Source organism: Haliaeetus leucocephalus, unplaced genomic scaffold (genome assembly GCF_000737465.1).
Source record: "Haliaeetus leucocephalus isolate CR32 unplaced genomic scaffold, Haliaeetus_leucocephalus-4.0 Scaffold848, whole genome shotgun sequence".
Lineage (NCBI taxonomy): Eukaryota > Metazoa > Chordata > Aves > Accipitriformes > Accipitridae > Haliaeetus > Haliaeetus leucocephalus.
Genome location: NW_010973284.1, coordinates 2007693 through 2027085, shown reverse-complemented (window position 1 = coordinate 2027085; position 19393 = coordinate 2007693). Strand labels below are relative to the sequence as shown.

The window sequence follows — 19393 nt, the reverse complement described above, 5'->3', positions numbered from 1 at the left end:
GTACAATAAAGGAGTGTAACTTCGTTACTTTCCCCCCGACCCCCTCCTCTTGCTGGCACTTTAGTGCTATGCTACCTTGAAACCTTAATAGAAATCTAAGTATAATAACAATCTCTTCAGACAATGGACTTAATCTTGACTTTGTTGGAGTTGTGGTCCTGATGTTGGTCAGTCCTCAAAAATACAGAGGAAGTCTTCTTATCCAATCCGCTGAAGCTATTTTTCTTAAGATACGAGAAATTGTTTTGTTTTTCAAACCCTTGGTATGGAAAGGAGAACTGATTTCACCCTGGTTGCTATGTGCTGTACTGCAACAGTCCAGAGACACAGGCATAGCTTGATGTGTATCTCCCAGGGAAACCTGCCTTTGATTTTTTTCAAACCCCGCTGCAGTCATTTTATCTATGGATCCAAGAAAACGGCGTATCAAAATGAATTATCTGTAATTTAAAACATGCATGCTGAGCATTTCTGAACCTTTGTAACTGCGGCGTAGCTTCAGCTGAAGCAAGAATGAAGGTACACAGTCCTTTGTGGCAGTTGTATCAAAATTACGAGCGCAGTGTGCAGTCACAGCTGACGAGCAGTGCTGAATATGTGACAAGCTTGTTGGCATCTACGTGCTGCCCTCTTTCCTCTTTCTCTGCTCATCATGCTTCGCGCTGTCGCAACCAGTTTCTCCTCTGATGTCAAAATCCCGCTGCTCAATACGTTGTCCATACAAAAGCAGAAGCGGCAAAAAAAGAGGAAGGAAAGTAGATGAAGGGGGATGAGAACAAGAAATGCAGCCTTGAGTGTTACAAATCTGACTGCTTTGTTTGTTTTCCAGGGCTTCCTCAGGAGAAACAGTCGGTTTTGGGGAACAATTTCAGAAAGACTCAGCTGCCGTTTTCAGAAGTGATCTAGCACCAACTTCTTAATGTCGTTTGGGTACTTACCGCTGCAGTTAGATACACGGTGGGGTTTTCAGAGCTGTGTAGCCTCCTGCCACCTTGGGTGCCCGTGGTAAATTTTTTCACCCTTTGTGAGTCACTTCTGTCTCATTTCTGATTCACTGCTACAGCAGAGCCATGTCCGAGTGCCCGGGGAGGCTCCCTTAGTTTGACCCCAGCTTGACCAATGTGTTTGGCCCCATCACTCAGGGTCATTTCTCTCTTAGACACTCCTTACTATGTGGCCTCACTAGCATTTTCCCTGGTTTTCAGGAACACCAGCCACATGTGCTACCCTTCCACAACAGAAGGACCTCATCCTCAAAGCCTGTGTTAATCCCTTCATTTCCCCTTGTTCAAGCACACTCTTTCCCAGAGGTCCAGCCTTGTTCAGCAGGAGGGTATCTATTCAAAAGAGGTCCTTTAGGTTTGTCTAAAACTATTAACAACAGACCTGGACAAAACAATAAATGAGGAAACCTGCATTGGTTTCCTCACTGCTCTACAGTGTATTGTGGGTCTTGGTCAGCATCTTTGAGATGTCCAGGTTTCCCTCAGCTCATGGCTTCTCCCCCAGGTTATACAGTCTCTCTTACTCCTGCCAACATTTTGTTGTTCTTTTTCCAGACTGATTGGTGAGGGACTGTCATCTCTCATCTCCTTTGTCACATATGTCCTTCATCAGGTCTGTCCATCAGTGCTATCAGACAATCCCAGCCTTCCACTAGACAATTAATTCCCACCTCTTTGAAGTCTGCACTTGAAAAATTGTTTTCCTGAATGGTAACCATCTCTTTTTTCCCAGTAGTCCTCCATTTGAATAGATGAGCATCAGAGTTTAGCAGCCCTCCCTTCTAGTCCTGGATAAGATGGAAGAATTTATCCTGTCACACGGTGTGGGTTTTATCTCCACATAGGGACAGGGAAGCAACTAACTCCCACACTCAGATCAAATTTTAAGTCTGAAATGAGTAAATATGTAAAATGCAAGTCCCTAACACTGAATTTGCAAAATCTCTGTAGACTTTCTAAATTATTTCAGGCTAGTTTACTGAAATTAAATTACATAAAAGTCATACAAAACAGCACAACGTTATGTAAAACTCTACAAAACAAGTGCTGTGATTTTAACTGAGTTGAACAAATAAAACATTAAGTGTAATTTTTGTTCAGGGCCATGTGTTAGCTTTTGAAAACAAAAAGGAAATAAATGAACCAAGTCACACAAAACATATGTCTGCAGAATAATGATAAAACATATACTGTATCTGGACAACTTGTAAGTGTGGTTTTAATTCTTGCTGCTGTTGTGGCTGGAGGCTTTTGCTGTGCAAAAAAGGCTACACTGTGTTCATATTAAAGTACAGAATGTTTTTTATTCCTACTGCATCAGGAATAATGTAATCCTCTTGCGATAATGTGGTGGGTTCTGAGTCCTTCAGCTGAGACACCTTCCTGGGGAGAGCTAGAAACTTTGCAGAAAGACACCGTTCAGTCCTGCTGACTGTCTGTGATACAAGTTACCTATCAACCTACCTAGGATATGAAGGAGACTGGCTTTGCCTTTGGTGTACAAAACCCTAAAATTTGAGACTAAGAAGTCCAAAGGAAGGGTCAGCGTGTGACCAGCTGAATTTAAGCAGTCTGATACCAGAATTTCTGTCACTATGCTCTTGGAGTTGTTTCGTTAAAAAAGCCGTATGGGAAGCAGTGCGTTTCTGTTCTCCCTATCAAGTGCAGACTGCATTTTGGGAAGAGAGGCTGTGGTGGTGACTCTGACTATGCCAGGAACACTCTCTTGCAATATATGGGATAGAAAGGCACTTGCCTCTCTTGGCATGTAATGATTCATGCCAGGATGAACCAAAAAGGCATGGTCAGAGGTATTAACAAGGTCCCTTTGGTAGCTAAAGATCTGTCTATTCCCCAGATTCATCATTGCCTTACCATCTGTCATCCTATCATCTGCCTGAACTTGTCTTCCACAGCGGCTACGCCATCCTGAACCCTGGCTCCCATGGATTGCTTCTTGGAGCACAAGTACCATACCTTGCAATTCTGCTGTTGCATCTTTGACATTCTCAGGGCAGTGCAGTTGTGGTGCATTTCTGTCAGTGTTCAGGGCATGGGCCAAGAGTATAACATCTTAATTAGTTTTTTCTTGTTGAGCATGATTTCATATTGTAGGTACATGTGTTTAGCTGTCAGCTTGATTCTTGCAACAAAAGGAAAAACAAAGCAGTAATAAATAGAGAAGTTGCACAAGCCACTCTTTAAATAATGGCATTGGGTGGAACATGTGAAATAAGAGCTGTGGCTACAAAGCAGATTACTGCTTCCTATTCCTCCTATGAACATGATATAAATTATAGCTGTTTAAACTGATGCAGCAACCAAGGAGAATACTGAAAGCCTGAAGATGCCTCTGTATCCCTCCCACTACTCCTGTTCCAGGTTTGTAGACTGAGAAATACAGAACCGAGCCCCAAGCCTTGTCCTCTTCCACTGAAGATTGGTTTAGTTCCGGTGTACTGAGCAAAAGCATTGCGAATTCACGCTCGTAGTTCCTGATGTGACAGTCACTCATGCTGCGTAGGGCTTTGAGGTCTCAAGTCATGAAGAACTGAGTAATCAGGCATTGACTTTTCAGTATTCTTTTGAATGGGTGTGGGAAGGGGATTTCTAAATACTTAAAGAAATCAGGCCTTAAAAATGGAGGCATGGTATTCCAAAAATATGGAAACATAGCTTTTAAAAGCCTTCCATCCTTTCAGGTTTTAAAACTCTTAGTTTAGATTTAGAAGGTAATGACTCATTTTTGCAGCATTTCATTGTATCACATGAAATATCTTTTTTGGTGAAGGCAGGTTAATGTGACCAGTAGATGCGTATTCATCTGTCAGTACATTTGAAATCAATGAGTAGTTTAAATGATTAATACCATTCCAGATTTCTTCAAACATCATCATTTAACATTAAGCCACAAATATCTTCTTTTTAAAACAACATTTCTTCAGATGTTTGTTTTTGAAACTGTGGTGGTATCATATACCTGAAATATAAATGCATTTAGAGTGGCAGAATGTCCTCATGGTTTTTTGTATTATAAATGCTTCCAAACAGATACTGTAAAATCTATATTTTGAAGCCCTGAATTCCACAGGATTCCTACAGGTCTGTCCAGATTATATAAAAAAATGAAAAGAAATACTGAATTTTAGTCTTTCCTATAGAAGTCATTGACACAACTTCTTCTGACTTCATTATTTACATGCCAGTATCACAAAATTCTGGAAAGAAAGAGCAAAATGAGTTCTTTGGGACAGAGGTAAGAGAGATATGAAATGCCACATGCCAGAGCAATTCTCGTAGTCCCCAGCTCACGCTTTGCCATACTTTTTCCTGGGGACTTCTCTGACTTGGGCAGTGAGTTATCATGATGATTTATTCTGATGCCCCACAGCTGACCCCAAGCTCTCCTCTTTCTGGAGAGCCTCACGTGCCCTTCCTTGTCATGAGATCATACGCGTCTACTGCAGATGGCAGCATGTAAGAACAACCTTCTTGCCTCAGAGCAGAAAGGGACAAAAATGTCAAGCACTATGGGTGTATGAGACAAAACCAGTTTCAAACCCAAAAGATCTTGGTACCTCCATTTTAGGGTATTTTAGCTAACTAGACACATTTGAAACTCTTGTCCCTAACATGTATTTTTGCAGAAGTGTCCTACACTTAATGATAGTACAGTAGTAATCCCTAGGACTTTCTTCCTTCACAGATTGAAGTTATAACCTCATTTTGGTTGTGAATTAACTTGTATTATCATCTAGGGCAAATAATGCTCTAGATCAAAATGTTACCGACAAATTTGTTGTTTACTTGAATCTAAGTCACATAAACATGACCTGTGAACTTTTTGAGGAAGAAGCTCCTTTTTCACATGCATTTTCCACCAGAAAAACAAGAACTTGGAGATGATCTTTTCCACAATTGTTTGCTTAATCATCAACATCTTTTTTTAATGAAATGGTAATGTTTTGGGGGGGAGGGAGGAATAATTTTCTGGGCAGTTCTATTCTGAACTAAACCCATCCAACATGGTTATAATCAAGATTTTACAACTACTTAAATGGATCAGTACAAGAGGGAGTCATTTACACTCCCCTGGAAGTGGGGAGTGGTGCATATGCACCATCATCAGAGATACTTGATTGAACCTCAAGAAGAATGCTATTAAGCTTTTTGCATTAATTATGCTTAAAGCCTCTAGTGATACTGGGGCTAATTTTTAATTGATACACTTAAATCAATTCCTTCATGGACAGACATTTGTTCATTATGAACTCGTTTTTACGCATGACCACTCTTAGAGAAAGCAAGCTAATATTGTTCCGTCAGCAGTCAGGTACATTAGAAAAGCAATTGCTATACGTCTCTTTCTGATGTGTTTTGATGGTGCTCATTTCTTCTGGCATGCTTTTAGCTCCCAGTGATTCAGATGTGTCAGCTACTATAGCTGTAAGAAAACATTGATGATGGATTTATAACACCCAGACTTCCACTTACTGACCTGAAAAATGGCTAAGTATTTGCTTTTGAAGCAAAATTGGCCTTATCCATACAAAAAACATGCTTCCTAAGTTACCCTATCTGTATTTTAATGAAACATTTTATCCTGGTTATAATTCATGATTCTTGTCAGATGAAGTTTTCTCAGTGAGGCATAGTTGGGGCTACTGAATTTATGGGAAGGAATCAACTTAATCTCTTTAAAAGTGAAGTTGTCTTATAAAGGGTCAACTGCTTTGTATAATGGTTCTGAAATGTCTCACTGTCCATATTAAGGAGGAGTTTCTCTAGGCAGACAGATACTCTGTCAGGGCTATGATTGTCCAAGGAGGGATGCTTTTCAGATCTCCCTCTGGCAGCAAATGAAATGTACTGTTGTTCTTGTTGTTATATTGGTTTTAGAGCAGCTCCCATCTGAAATCAGGTCTCAGGATGCTAGGTGTTGAAGAGGTATGAAGGAGAGCACAGCCTCTGCGCCAAAGGTTAACACTCCAGACAGAGACAGGTTAGAAGAGTCAAAGGATTAGTAAAAAATTGCAATATATGCAGACAGAGCTCTCCTGCCAGATGAATTCCAGCAGTGAGATCAGATACCAAGGCTCCAGTCCTGCCATCCTCATTCAAACAGAAATCTGCTTCTACTTCTGAGCAAGCCGTTCCAGCATCAAACCTGATAGATTATTAAATAATGAATTGGACGTATCTCATATTTATTTTCCATCTACGTTCTTCCAGTGGAGGAAGAGCTCCCTGAGACAGTGTCAGCTCTGGGCCATTCATGCTAAACTTGTTGAAAGCTTTACTGAATCTCCTGAGAGAAAAAAATAATCTGCCCGAAAACAATCCCACTGGATGAAGTCAGGAGATCTTGGTTCACTTTTCAGCCTGACTACAGATTTTCCTGTGTCCTTGGATTGGCTCTTCAACCCCATTCTTTCTCAATTTACCATCTGCAAAATGGGAATGACAATATTTCCCTCACTGACAAGGAACAGTCCTCTTCTCAGGTACTATTCTAAACTGTAGGATAGATCTGGGATATATTCTCAGACTGTTTTGCCTCAAGTAAATAGCGTATCCCATGTGCAAGTTAAATGGGTTATCTCTCATACAGTCATATTTTGAGGGCTAGCTGGATTAGGGAGGACAAGTAAAAGGGCCCGCATTTTTTAAATGATTTCTATGCTGCAAAGCAGTTTAAGTGTTTTGAAGTTACATAAGATCATGCCCTGTTGATGTTGGACAGAAGGAGTCAGATTATTTGGCTTTGAAGTACATCAGAAAGCGGCTTCTTCCCCTCCCTTCTCCAGCAACTACTAAAATATTTCTTCTGTCCCACAGGGAGAATTTAGCTTCTAGTACAGGCTATCCCTGGAGCACCTCGAAGTGCATCTCTAATAGGGCCATGGGGATTTTGTAGTATATAATTCATAACCAGAAACACTTCCCTTATGGACAGGTTTCTTGACACACCCTAGGCTGAGGGCAGACAGCTGTGGTTTTCCTTCGGCTTCAGGGGACTGGGTTAACCTTCCTTCTGCAAGTCACTAATGGAGGTATTTAGCTCTTGTCACCCCTGCTGCTGCAATGGTGAATGGAAAATAGAAGTTAGCGAGCACTGAACAGACAGAAATCACGCAGAAGAAGAGCAAGATGCCCCTATGCGCTGCTCGCCTTGAACCTTAGCTTTAGCATTTAATCTTAAAATACATTCTGTCCTTGGCCTTTGGATTGAAGGTGCCCGTTACGAGAGTGGTTTTTGTCGTATCGACCTCTCTGGAAATATGGTGGAAGCGCAGGCCGTCTGGCCACGGTCAGGCAGTCGATGGCTTTTGGTCATTACCACACCGGTCTGGCTGTCGATCCATTGCTGGTGCAGCAGGAGAGGGAGTAAAGGAGCTGTTGCCTCCTGAAGGAGACTGAAAGCGTTTGGGGGCCACACACCAGACGGATGGGCTAGCAGAGAGAGCAGAGCTGCATCAAGGAGCTCAGCTTTGTAAGGTACTGCCTTTACTTGCCCATGGAGGGGATTGGGAGCTGGCAAGGGGAGCGATGAGAGACCCCCAGCTGCAGAGGTGCAGAGCCCTGTCCTTTGGCCTGAGGAGACAGCGGAGCCCAGAAAAGGCTGCTGTCATTTTGGGGGGAGCAGAAAGAAACCGAACCCGCTTGCCTGTCCTTCTCCCACCCTCCTCCCCATCGCCTGAGCCCTGCCAGCCTCCTCGAAAGGGGCCCCAGACACTTCTCCGCTGTGCGAGAGCCTGCGCTGGGAGTTCCTACCTGCTCGCTTGTTTACAGTTCCTCGGCTCAGACCTGATGTCTGCTCTCTCCTTTCAGCTAATTGGCAGACAGAGGCCTCGAGGGGTTTGGTTTGGTGCCATCAGACTCCTGCTAGCTCCGGTGGTGGTGTTCTTCCCCAGACAATGACTTCAGTAGCCTCCGGGCACCCCAGAACCTCCTAACAAACATCTCTCATAACTGCCTTATTAACTGATTGCTGTAGTAAGATAATAATTAACACCCTTACTTGTGTCTTGGCTCAGCCAAAAATATTCTCAAGTGGACTTTGAAATGCATAAAATGAATAAATGATTTATGTTTACTATTTTTAATGGAGCTACTTATTAGCAATGCTCTAATACAGAGCACCGTAAAAACACTCCTGATTTTGTTACAGATTTAGAAGGTGGTGATGAAAAGCTGTAGGGAATAAAATGGGGAAGCACTCCCTGAGCCAAATTCTGCTCTCAGTTGTATTTAAAGATCTTGCTGAGTTGAATCCTAGAGAAGATTTTAGCCAGAAAAGCATTGAAATGGAGAGAAATCTCTGTCATATACTCATTCCAGCTCACCTATTCAGAACCTGTACCAGCCAAGAGAAGGGTGCCTCCCCTGTAAGTATAGACACAAAAACGCAAGTGCAGGACGTGTGTATCTGCAGCAGATCGGAAGGGCCAGGTTTACACACGCACTCTGCATCGCTGACTGTACGAGGCGTGCGACAGTGGGGAATCTTACTGTGGCAGCCTGAAGTAGTCGTGCTGGCTTCAGGATGCAGGCCATACAGTGCCAGCATCTCTGACCTCAAAGGGAAGCGGGAAGGTTCGTGCGGCAAATCTTCACTAATTTATGTTGTTTCTTACAGTGATAAGAACACTAATTAGGAAGGCATGGTGGCCTTTAGAGAGAGCCCTGACACAGGACTCGGGGGACATGAATGCTGTGCCTTGCACTACTTCTGGGTGACAAGAAATGCCACCCTTCCTCCATGTCCTCTCTACAAAAGTAAAGGCACTGACCTTGGTGTTTAAGGTCCAGGTGCATTTAGGAGCCTTGCCATATGGGAACCGAGCCCGTGAACTCTTCACAGTGGGTGGGTTTACTCTAATTTAATTCTTCAGCCACAAATATTGTTTGCTATACTGTTCCTGAAATGAAGAGATGGGAGTCCATCACAAGCTGCCGTGACACACAGCACACACAATTCCCAGAATTGTTTGAACCACCATCTAAATCACATTATTTTATTCCAACTCAGAGAGAAGTCCTCAGCCCTGCCTCCTGCTTACTTTTCAACATCTTCTGCTGATCTCTCTTCAGTGAAGATAATGATGCAGGCGCATATCCAGCTTGTGGGTTTATCCTGAGATACATATTTAGTATGTAGGATATTTCTTTTTGCATGCACTCTATCCTGCAAATGCTAATAGAACACTTCTGCAAATACCATTAAATACCTGCAAATATTCTCTTGCTGTCTTTGCTCACATCTGTTATGAGAATTAATAATGTTCATCAGCTGAAGTTCCCAAAAGAATTTGAAATGCCTGGCTAGCAGGACCATTAAAGGCATCTGATTTTTCTTCTAGATGGACAGGATTTCAACACTGTGTGAAAAATCAGGGCACTTTAAGGTGCTAGAAGTGTCAGATCATTAGTCTCTGGAGTTGCTGGAGAATTTTCCAAACTACCATTTTGTCACTAATGTGTAAATGAAACATCCTGTGGATATTATCAACATTTCTTAGGCAGTCCTATCAGTCAGTCACATACAAGCCAAAGGCTACAGAACTACACTTGTCATGAAGAAATACAGTATTTTAAGATAACTACCATACCGACCTCTCTGATGTTTCTTAAAATGATTTATTGCTCTATTTTTTTTAATTTCCAGAAATAAAAACGAGTTTGCTTCAGGGCAGAGACAGTCTAAAAGCTTGTGCTAATAAATCTATGCAAGTTTAGTAGCGCTTAATACATATTCTGCTTCAAGTGCTTTTTAAATGCATTATCACCTTTAAGTAAATACAGTGGAAGACTGCCAAATGCCTGGATGCTGTTCTCCGTAAATTTATGCATTTATATCATTAATGCAATGAAATGTTTAAACTTTCATTGAATTTTGCTAACTGATTTGCAGTTTGAATGCTAGTAATTTTATGCATTTATCAATTACCACTTAAGTAGCTGCTATAATATTTCTGTTTAGGCAGGCAAAGCACACTCACCAAAATACTTTTCATCTAAATTAGATTTGGGATGAAGTATTCAAGTAATCGCAAAACAGAGGACTTATCCAAGCTATAAAGAGTGCGGAGCTGCTCATTCCTGATATGAAACAATATTGAGCCTTGCAGAAACATATTTGGGGGGGGTGTCTCAGGTTCTTAGCCTACTGGGCAAATCCTTCTCTGCTGCCTGCTTGTGATGCAAGTGGGTCTAAACGGTGCCTTGTCCAAATTATTATCAATCTATCATGTGTTGCTGTCACGCTGAGAAACCCTGGCTCCATCGCACGGCATGCCGTAACAAATTCAGAAGATAACCTTTGCCCCTATGAGTTGATATCCTAAAGATGCATGGCCACTTTATGCAGCTGAATATGGCCGTACAGCATTCAAGGTAGGGGTGAATTAAGGCTGCCGTGTTTTGTGTCACGATGCCACGTGTCGCCTTTTGCGGGCTGTAGACACCTCCAGCTCCTTTTGTTCTTCTTGGCTGCTGGGTGCCTCCCCACCCAGCTCCCCACCGTGTCCTCGCTGCTGTAGGTGCAATAACCACGGCCGCAACAGCTTGAGGAGGGAAAGAAAGGATTTTTGCGGGGGCCCCATCTCCGTGCCCCGGCGGCTGCTGGCGTTAGGGGTGGCTGGACAAGGAGAGCTGGTCCGTGGCGGTGTGACGCAGGTGGACGGGACTCTGCCCCGGCTCCATCCACGGCCGGCGTGGAGCGAAGGAGGCCACGGACCACAGCGGTGTGCACCTGCCTCTGCTGATGGTCTTGGCGTGTTGGGCTTTGGCTCTTAATAGGAGAGGAAGGAGACAAAGCTGCAGTGGTATTTAGATGAGGATCCTTCGGTAAAGTGTTTCATCAACTATTTTCTGTAGTAAATTATGCAAATTTTGTTTTGAACTGTTCTTCCTCCAGCTAGGTAGATCTGTAGGTTTCATGTGGGTTATGTATATGTAGCTGAGAGAAGATTTACCTACAACATGGTAGCAGGTATGAGGATCAGTACTTTGAGCAGTCTCACCTCCAATAAATGTCAATACACAGCAGCAGACTACGTCTACAATTTTTTAAAATCAAGCCCTACCTGTTTAGGAGCTTACCTGGGGGTAGACATTATAGCAAAGTAATTTTAAAAGAGCTGTGTACTGTCTTTTTGAGTTTATGCTGATTTTACTAGAAGTTTTTGGCAAAAGATTAACGTATATGTTAAAAACAGTGTCTAATTTATAAGTGAGCTGATTCACCTTAGTTGTTGATAATTCCTCTTGAATTTTTACTATAGGAAAAAAAAAGAATATGTAATGATCCTTTGTATTTTTCTGCCTGTTTTGCTCATGTTTCAAGTTGAGAAACAAGTGAAGAATGGATCAAGTGCCTTGTTTGAAGATACAGAAAAACATTTTTCAGCTCCCACTTGGGTTTAGTTTTCAAGAGTGACTAATATGAAGGTGGTGATTGCTTCATTAGTATGCACTGAACTGAGTGCACAATATAATTATATATTTCAGTTGTAATTAGGACATTTAATTGATTTGTTTTAACTAAATTAACAGACATCAGGAAAAAAAAAAATTGGCAGATTTTGAAATGTTTTCCACACAGCCAGCTGGGTTCAGCTGAGCAGAAATATCTGTCTTATTTCTGGATAATGTTATGAAGATCAAAAACCTTGCTATTGAGAAACTGTTATGAAATAATCTTGCATTTCTTTAGCTCTCTCCTTTATATGACAAAAATTTACCAGTTGAATTTCACAGCATTCTTATGAGATGGGTGTGGATACCTTTGGGGAGAGAAAAAGTGAGGGATAGAAATGACTCGAACAGAAGATGTTTCCGTGCATTGCCATAAGAAATAGGGTTAAAATGCAGATTTCCTTTTATTAGATCGGTTAATTGGTAAGTCTGCTACCCGGTTAGGCAAATACAAGCATTATTTAGAAACCATCTTCTTCCTCCTTTTTGGTCACCTACTTCCCTCTGATTTTTTTCCTGGTTTTGCAACCTGGCTCCATACTTCTTCTTGATTCTGGGTTATTCTAACAAGATGGCTTTTCACTTCCAGTTTTTAGCATGGAAGCAGAAATGCTGATACAGCACAAGAGAAGCTCAACATGCAGTATAGCTGCTAGAGTCTTACTGGAAGTATTACAAGGCCTCTTCCATGATTTTTTACCAGCCTTTTGTCTTGGAGGAGAGGGGGAATATTTAAAGGAGAGTTTAGAAAGTCTGTAAGTTGAACTCCATCTACAGTGTTTACATCCAGCCAGATGCTTTATCTGCCTGGGCCACTTGATCCATATGACCCACAAGGGCTGCCAAAACTAGTCACTGACCCTAGGGCTGAGAAGACTGGACATCCCGACCCAAAAAACATTTACACTATTGAGTTTCTGTGTGAAACTTATTTGGCTTTTCATTTCTGTTTCCATTGATCAGACACTATTTTGAATTTTCCTGATTTCAGTACACCCATGTTGCAAAAAGAAGTAACAGCCTCAGAATCTACCCCATGCGACTCGTCCTGAGAAAACTGCTGCAAATAAGCGTGGAGACAAGACGTGCCTTGGAGGCAGTGGTGGTTTGCTGCTCATGCATATCTGTAGTAGCTGACTGTAAGGAGTAGTTTAGAAACCTCTGGTGTGAGAATGAGGTGGGACAGCTGCAAGGGCTGTGGTTCCTAAATTTATTCTGCTCTTACATTTACAAGAATACGTGGAATTGAGTCTGTAGCTAACTGCACACAGAGTAGGAGAAAGAAAAACTAAAGGAAAGGCAGTAGCTGGGCACCCTTCTGGTAAAACCTGTTCTAGTTTTTAGGAACAGCTCATAATCCACTGTTTACAAACAGCAGTAACATCAACGTACAGCACAAGTTACTCATATTGAGACAAAACCAAAAAAAAAAAAAAAAAAAGAGAAGGCAAAATCCCCAAATTGTCACCGAGTTCTGGCACAGGGCACTAAAAATAGGCAAATTCAGAATGAAAGTTATGGCATGGCAAACAGCTGCCCTCTGTTAATGAGTTGCGCAGGGACTCTGCACTATAATGGGTGAGACACAGATTTTTCTCAGAAATGTTTTTCTTTGAAAATACAGTTTCATTTGAACTAAAAATTTCTTCAGGAACTTGTCAGAAGCAATCTAGTTCCATTTAGATATTTTGAGGCAAAGAGATCCTTTGATAATGTCAATCATTTCATGTCAATATTTTCAGAACGTACACTGCATATTTTTAATTCAAGTGATGGTTCATATTTACATATTTTTCAGTTCCTTCAAGAATTATTCGGAAATCAAGATGAGATGGATTCATTTGATCCAACGGAAATAATTCACTTGACACATAATGCCTTTCTATTTTTAACATCTTTTTCTGTTGATCGCAACCCTGATAACACGGACTCAAAACCTATGGAAAAATATTTGCTTTAACAGCAATGTATATTGCCAGGAAGTCTTGAAACGTATGGTTTGTTCTAAAAACTATTTTGTGCTAAAAGTGTTTGCATTGAGAGTATTGGCTGGATCATTATGGCTCTGTTTAGGAATGAAAACAAGTTTTGAAGTAACAGCTTCTAATGAAACAGTAATTTAAGTTTTCTTCCGAGCTGTAGGAGAAAGCAGAGTTCCCAAACACCCTTTAAAGCACGGAACGTTCTGACCTCTACAGTCAAACCGAATGAAAGTCACGGGGGTCATGTAGGGAAAACTCGTACATGTGCTGTTGATTTGCACATGGACTGCGAAGCTTTATTTTGCTTTGCTGTGGACAGACAGCTCGACATTTCAAACTTGGCAAACTGTGGCGGGAGCAAGGGTGTGCCCCTGCTCGGGCAGGGCCAGCAGCTACATCTGGGCCTGGGGTGCAGCAGGGAGATGCTGCACGGATACGGTTACATCTGCGGCGAGATCCAGAAAGCTGTTCATCCCCGAGCTGCAGATCCTGGTTCTGCTACCCCTTTCCTATCTTCAAATAAAATCCTATTTTTAAGACGTTTGGAATACTCGTTACTATAGCGCAACAACAGGATGTGCAGCAGCTTAGCATCTTCAAAAATATGGCCTTATATACCATGTCATATTGCCATTTCCAACAGTAAAATGAGGAGATGAAAACTTTTGTTGTTTCTTGCCCTCTCCCATCCCATCAGGTTAGATTATTAGCCATCTTGTGCTAGCTGTTAGGAATCCAATCTCCATTTATGCCTGTAACTCAAGTATATTACTTTTTATTATTAATATACATTATGCTTGTGTGGAAAAATACAGCAAAACAGGGAAGGAATTACATATTTGCATCAGCAGCAGCACATCAGGATGATTCATAGCAAGGAAAGAGTTTGTCCATTTTACTACCCTTTCTACCACTTAGTAGCCAAAATTCATAGTTTATAAAATATTGAAAATATTTCTCATCTTTAATGTAACACTGTTGTAAAGAATTTTTCTGAAGGGAAATACATGTAGTTAGTTGCTTGCTTCTTTGCACTCTAGGAAATCCAAACTTCGCATTTTGGTGCCACATTGCAACAGGAAGTAAAAAAGTCTAAAAATGGAAAGTGAAAGCACATCAGCCCATTTTGCCTTTCATTTAGGGGGTAGAAATACAAACTTTGAAAGCACAAATAGTGATCAGATCTCAACTTTTCACTTTTAATGAGTACAGATTCCACAGCCAAAGAGTAAAATTAAAGAATAGTCCCACGTGCCCTTTTAAAATTTTGAAGTTTACAGTCTTTTCTCTTTTTATTGTAGGAAACCCAGAATCTGTTTATTATCTGTTTATTATTAGGCAAGAACACTTTCAAGTGAAATGTCTTTGAATTGGAAAAGACTAAACCTCAAATTAAATGGGAGAGTTTGAACGCACTATTGAACTCCTCCTGCTTTCTGTTAGCAGAATACAGGAGTTTCTGAAGTCTGAAGAGAAATTGATATAGGAGTAACTGTAGTGGTAGTAAATTACTGTAGGTTTGGAACAACCCACTGAGTCTTTCATTGTCTGCAGGATATGGGCTATGGGTGCACTTAAACAAGGCACGTGCAGAGATACCTGCAGCCCCTGGGCCCTCAAAACCTATTTAGCCTACAGCTGACATCAGTTAAGCCACTTTCTGTGGCTTGTCCTGTTTTGTGGCTGTAAAGGTGGGGTGGGATGTGTTTTGCCTTTTGTTTGCAACTTCTGTCTGGCCCCGCATGCTTTGTAGGCTGAGAAGAGTATGCTGAGAGGTTTGAGTTTCTTGGAAACTCATTAATGGTGTTCCGAGTAGTCTGAGAGAGGGAGGGCCATAACAAGAACATCACGTGGCTACTCTACCAGAGAGTACAACCTGGATGTGGTTTAACAGCTGTGGAGAGGAGGTTCTCCTTCTGCTGGCTTTGCTTTTGAAATATAAGGAGGTGTCTGAAGGAAGAGAAACAGAGAAACAGCCTGGATGCTGTGTTGGATGTAGTTTGTCTCTGCAATGACTGGCTTTCTCGCAGTTCTCCTTTATTTCATCAAAGTTTGGGGGGGGGGGGTTGGTCCATTTTGTCATGAATTCCAGTGAGGTATTTTGAATGGAAACGTGTAAAGCGATCAACTATGAAATACCTGGGTGGATGGAAGACCTATGGCTTACGGTCCCAGTGGGGTGTGTTACTCACTGAGATCATTTTTTGTGGGCAGAGTATCCCAGAGCTGGTTGAGATTTCCTAGAATAACTTATGTAGCCTTCCACAACCTGGAATTGGCCTAGGAGATACATCCCATGTAAGTGATACCTTCCCCCATCATGCGTCAGTTTTCTAGTTAAAATGCAAATTAAGTTTTAACTGGGGGGATGAATGAGAACTTTTCCTTGTCAGATAATAAAAATGTATGTAATTAGCTTGGAATGAGAAGTCAGCCTCAACAAAACCATAGTCAGAGCGGTTGGGAGAGTGCAAGAGTGTTTTGCAGGGGCATGGCAGGTTGCTGTATCACTGATTCATGGCTGAAGAGTGATGTGGCCAGCAGACACATCTGAGAAAAAGTAGCAAGCTTGGGCTGAAGGCACACAAGGGTACCAGCTGCGAGCCTATAATGAGAGTCTTTACTTTGTCTAATCCTAAAGATAAGACCATTTAACCTGTATTAGCTGACACGAGAGCAGCATGTTGCTTGGAAGAAGATAGGATATACCTGAATATTGGACCCCACTATTCCGGAAAGCAAACTTTCTGTTTTACAGGCTCTTCATGGCCAACATGACCATGTATTATCACTCCTGCTAGAGAGACGCTAAGGCTAAGACTGCTGCCGAGAAACTCTGGGGATTACAAACCTATCCAACAGGTAGCATACTGATTACTGGCTCTTGCAGTGTTACCCTTTGCTTCTCTCTGTCCTCCAGGAAAATTTTATTTGCTTCAAGCCCTTGGGTTTGGTGTTTCAGAAAGGAAAGGCGCTTGTCCACAAGCGAACCTAGTTGAGGTAACTCAGTTTTTGAGGTCTTTGGATAAAGGCTTGATTCGTTTTTCAAAGGATCTCTTTAGTGATCATTTCAGAAAGCTTCCAATAGCACTTGGCACAAGGGTTACGGGAAAACACTTAACGTCTTGTTAGCTCTGCTCACGTCCAGGGAAATGTTGAGTCTCCCTGTTATTGTAGTAAAATTTGGTAAAGTAACATCTGCTTTTGAGCCCTGCCTGAAAGTGTTATGTGTGGCTTCGGTAGTTAATCATGTCAAATAATCACATCAAATACTTCAAACTGAGAAAAAAGTATCTTTCTGGAGAATAGTGAGACACTACAGAAAGGCACAAATATTTGCATTGGAAAGAATATTATTAGTAACTCATATTCTTCCAAGAAATGTAACATTTCAGTGCCTGCTGGGTTTCGTTGTTTAAATCAATGTAGTAGTCTGTATGGGTTAAGCTTCCTAACTAAATGATGAAGTGTAATTAAACTAAGAAACACATAGCCAAAGACCCCAATTTGTGTTGAGAGATAAATGGGATCTGTAGCAGAGGAAAAATACACTTTATGCAAGGCTGGCTCATGAAGTATTTTGCATTTAGCATAAACAGTCTCCTGGCTACTCTGTTGTGTAGATTCCTAATCTCATTTAATTCAATTTACTTTCCTCTTGTGGGCAGCTATAGCACCTTTTACACCAGCTTTAAGGGCTATAAATCCTGCATTCATATAGTCAGCTACTACTTTCCCTGGGGGCTCGAGGGAGAACTTAGATCTTAGAGCATGCGAAAAGGGGTGCTTTGACCTGAGCTGAAGAGTTAATCTGATGAAAACTTGAGCGCGGCCTCGGCTGGGCTCTGTGCTCAGTTGTGGTATTAAGCCAGGGAAGGACCAAGCCAATGAGCATATTCTGGCATCAGCTCTTGGAGGTTACAAGAACCTTATGTATCATTTTATGCATTTTCTTTTCATGTGTATATAATCAATTCCAGTGGCGAGGCTTGTGTTTTGGTTCATACAGCCAAGCCAGGCAATTGACTTGGCTCCATTTTCAAGCCTCTTGGCTTGCTAAATGTCAGAGCCTAAGTAGGGCTTCTCTTTGTACTCCAATCGCATACAATTGGCCTGAGTTATGTGTGTTCCCTGAGAGGACATGCATGGCCGTGAATACAAATCAAACCTAGTTAGGAGCCAAACACAGAGGTCAGAGGCGCAAATATTTTTGTCTCCCCACACTACCTTTCTTGCCTCCTGGCACAGCTATGTGAGGCCCTAGCTTGACAAGTCTTCTAAGTCCCAAGTGCCAAGAACTGAAAATGAAATAAAGTATTAATACTAATAGTGTAAATGCATCAATGGTCTCTGTTAAAGTTCCCCAGTGACTTACTGGATTTTTGCAGTTCTGCACCTAAGGGAAACTATGAATTCTCTGGAAGAGGGAGGCACTGGAGGGTTTTTTTGTGATCGTTTCTTCAGAGTGTTGATTATCTTAGATCTCCTTAAATAAGGTGGTGGAGAATGCAGACTCCTGCAAACAAAAGTGATCAGTTCACTGTGAGATATTTAAATTTCCAGTAATACCTAGGAAACAGTGAGATAGTGAACAAAAAAATGTTTAGGGAATTAATATTAAATACATTATCTTTAGATGAGTCTTACAGGCTTTGACTGAAGAGACTGACAGATGCAATTTTGCAACAATTTTATTGGAGCGTGGTCGGAGATGCTATTCCAGTTGCAGCTGAACTGAGTCAAGAAACTATCACTCTCAAGATGAGCTAGCTCAGAACAACAACAACAACAAAAAAAGCCCAAACAATAAACCTACTAAAAAGTATTTAAGCTAATCTGGATCATTCTGACAGAGCCAAATTTGGGAGTGTCCGCACATGTGGTTATGTGTCTCATGGAAAAGGGTGGTAACCCCTAATGGGGGGCAGTGGCTAAACAGCTGTGGGCAGGCTGGAGGTGGTAACCTCTTAACCTGGCCCAGCTGCTGCTGGAACAGCGCATCAGGCTGTGCCCTTACTTACACAATCCTGGGATTTCTTAATAAGACGAATTCTTAGATCGAAGAGCGAGCTGCTGTCCAAGTTCGCGATGGGATGTGCTGCATCCCAAAATGCATGCATAAATATACGTTCCCCAAACGTGTGTGCTAAGTGAACATTCAGTCCCTAAGAGCACCAGCACATAATACTGGCTCCGATTCCTCCCGTAGCCATCGTGGTTGGAGCACAGTATGTTCCAAACAGCAAATTTTGCTGCATGAGTCTCAGCTGTAGATCTCGAGCAGAGAGAGGCTTCTATTAAATGCATCTGTACTTGTGTGTCTTTGGTCTGTATCAGATTCTCCTTAGGTTACTTAAACTACTTCCAGACTAAGCTCTCTTATGCCTCCACTGCTCCACGATATTCTTAACCCTCTCCTCACCTACCATCCATCAATCAGGACGAGCCACTTGCCTGAACCCGGTACAGCACCCAGCGCTGTTTTGCCCTGTGGGAAGAGATATTAACTGGTTAAGTGTGAAGCGCGCAAGCTGAAAATAAAGCACTGCTCCCCAAGCCTCTCTAAACACGAGGAGGAACGAAGGGCTGTGCTTTGCTGAAAGGTCATGGTGAGCTCACGCCGGCAGGAGGACAGCGTTTTGGGCAGGACTCTTGCTGGGTGGAGGGAGCTGCCTGAATCGTTCCAGGGCTGAACTGGCAAGAGGCTGCGCAGAGGGGAAAGCCTGACCACACCAAAAGAAAAAGGGGTGGGGGGGAGAATTGGATATAAGGGCTCCAAGCGTTGGGTTGGTTTAGGTTTGATGCAAAGAGATGGAAAGATGTGGTTTACCACTGTTAATACCTTTGTTTCATTTTTTGCCCCCAGAGCATCCAAAAAGCTATGACGGGGTAACAATAAGACCAACTGTACGCTTTATCATGAGGTTT

General features: G+C 42.0%; 1 long non-coding RNA gene across 1 annotated transcript in view; it reads left to right on the top strand.

The window, feature by feature from the left end:
* The window catches only part of LOC104840986, an 82165-nt gene extending 77220 nt beyond the window's left edge, over positions 1-4945 (top strand). Inside the window, exon 5 of the long non-coding RNA XR_775313.1 lies at positions 830-4945. This is a non-coding gene — a long non-coding RNA (uncharacterized LOC104840986). The remainder of the gene's footprint in view (positions 1-829) is intronic.
* The last annotated feature ends 14448 nt before the right edge of the window (positions 4946-19393 follow it).